The sequence below is a fragment of the Musa acuminata genome, unplaced genomic scaffold (assembly GCF_036884655.1).
Source record: "Musa acuminata AAA Group cultivar baxijiao unplaced genomic scaffold, Cavendish_Baxijiao_AAA HiC_scaffold_67, whole genome shotgun sequence".
NCBI lineage: Eukaryota > Viridiplantae > Streptophyta > Magnoliopsida > Zingiberales > Musaceae > Musa > Musa acuminata.
The window spans coordinates 122,501-124,918 of record NW_027020348.1 but is presented as its reverse complement, the minus strand read 5'-3'; positions in this window follow the sequence as shown (position 1 = coordinate 124,918).

Sequence of the window (2,418 nt, the reverse complement as noted above, 5' to 3'; positions counted from 1 at the left end):
GCAATGCGACACACACGACATTGTCCCGTGAGGGATGAGATCATATGGAGGTATGATCGGGAGCTACTGGGAGCTCCGCTTTGGTGAACAACACGACGGCAAGAAGGGCTATGGATTCAAGGAGTGAAGGCCATGGTACCGCAGAGGCGGGTCTTCCGGGCGTGCACCGAATTTTGCATCGGATGAAAACCTTGGTCATCAGCATATGGGGGCTGGGTTCCACCAAGGGAAAAGTTCGAATGCAAGTACCAGTGAGTCCCATGAGAGGGACTTGATCATGCAGAGGTATGATCGAAGCAGCTGGAGAGTTGGACTGCTCCAGAGCTCATATTCGCTTAAGGGAGCCCGACAAGTCAGAGGATAAGGTTGAGTAAGCGAACGTTGCTACCAAGGAAGCTAAGGAGAACAGAATCGGTGCAAACCCTACAATGTGATGGCAGAGGCCATGCATGGGAGTTGCAGTCTGTCTTTCCATCGACCAAACAGACTGCTTGGAGAACACAGAGGTGTTGAAGCAGGAGTTCGAAAGGGGCGAGGAAGCGACGATGAGTCCAGAGGGACTTAGCTACCCAAAATCAAGCATCAGTTAGAATGGAGGTGGACTCAGAGGAGTGCCACGGAGACATCTCTACTGATTGTGAAGGAAAGGGATACAGAGGCGAAGCGACGGATAGTAGGGCCATGGGCATGGCAGCGCCATGGTACCGCAGAGGCGGGACTTCCGTGCAAGTCATTGATCCCTTGCTCTCACGGAGGGAGAGCGCTTGGTCGTGAAAGGGGCCGAGGAGGTGGAGCATGCAGAAGCAATCTCCAAGTACCGAGACAAGGCTGAAGGGCAGAGGCCAAGAAACTTCGTAAGACCGGTGTCAACAAGTTTCTCATCAAGATAGCCGTAAGTGAAGGACTTCGGGTCATGCAAGAGTGCACGACCAAGGAACGAAGCAGGCAGTACGTGGTGCTGTACCTTTGCTACTCAGTGGAGTAGGCGGCAGGGTTGATGGAGAAGACGGTACAATCCCAGAGGCGACCTCATCTATCAGAGAATTACTCCAAGTTGGGGTGAAAACTTCCTGCATTCCAGAAGTTCAATGGCATTGAGAAGGTGAATCACAGTAGCTAACTCAACGCAAGGAGTGCAAACACTTCAAGTGCTTCAGAAGTGTGAGCAAAGAGCAGGCGAAGGCCAGTAACCAGCTCGATGCATGAAGTACAACCTCGAGGAGGCGGGCGAAGTCAAGTAACCTTTGCCTTCTCAACTCTTAAGAGAATGGGCGAAACCGAGTACCCCAGTTCTCTTATCTATCCAGCAGAGGAGCTCTGCACAAGTTCAAAGACCCTTCGAAGATAATGGAAGACAATAGTTGCCAAAATCCTCACCAACGGTGATCAGTGCTACTGAGAGTAGATTGTCCGCTTCATTTCCCAACGAAATGCCAATCGAAAGCGGAAGTGATGCGAACCTACTTGGATGTGACAACTAACTGAAAGAAGAGTCAATGAGCAGATTTTGTGGAGGAAGGACCCAAAACTTCAGAAGTTTGCGAGGCGATGCTCGTTAAAGCTCCAACAAGCATCCACCCAGTTCAAGCAGCATGTGGAAATTTTGAGAAACTGGCGCAGTAAGAATGGTCTTTTCCTTCATTTGGTGGATCCGCAGGAATCAACGAGGATCAATACAACTCAGCCAACCCCACACCAGAGTCAGAGTCATTGGCGAGTTGAAGCAGCATGGCGGATCAAAGGTTCGACTACTCAGAAACAGCAGCGGAGAGCAGCTGGGAGCCAGGAGGCGCATTGCAGCTGGAGCGGAAGATTGAAGACTCAGCAAAGGCGAAGAGTTGCAGTGTTCACAAAGGCTTCGACGAGGACGTCGAAGGGATAAGTGGGGGAGAATGTAACGGACAAACTTCTAAACAAGATGTTGGATGTAATGCTTATGTCTGTCCGTTGTCTTTTGGCATGTTCATGCCTTGTACAGAATGTAAAGGGGCGGCCGAAGGCTTAATAGTCCCATTTTAGTTGGGTTGGTGGCCTCTTTAGGCTTGTAAATAAAGGTTGTGTCATGTGGACACGTTCGAGAGCTTTTCGGTCTGTAATGGACCATTTTACCCTTTGTTGTGCCACTATTCAGAGCTTGTAAAGTCTGTTTGTAATTTGCATTGTCTATGAAGTGTTTTTCGGACATGTTTGCTTGTGGATCCTGATTGAGGCGTTCTCTTTAACCCGTTCTCTCTTTTGTTGGTCCTAAGGGACAATGGGAGGCTTCGGGGAGGCTGACCTTTGCGGACGGACGCGCGAGGGTGCCGCACGCCTTAGGCAAAACCAGCTAAGGTCGTGACAACCCGGGGGGTTCCAGGGTGCTGAGATGGCTGACATTTTGCTCCGCTCACGACGGTCACCGCGCGACGCAAGAACAGG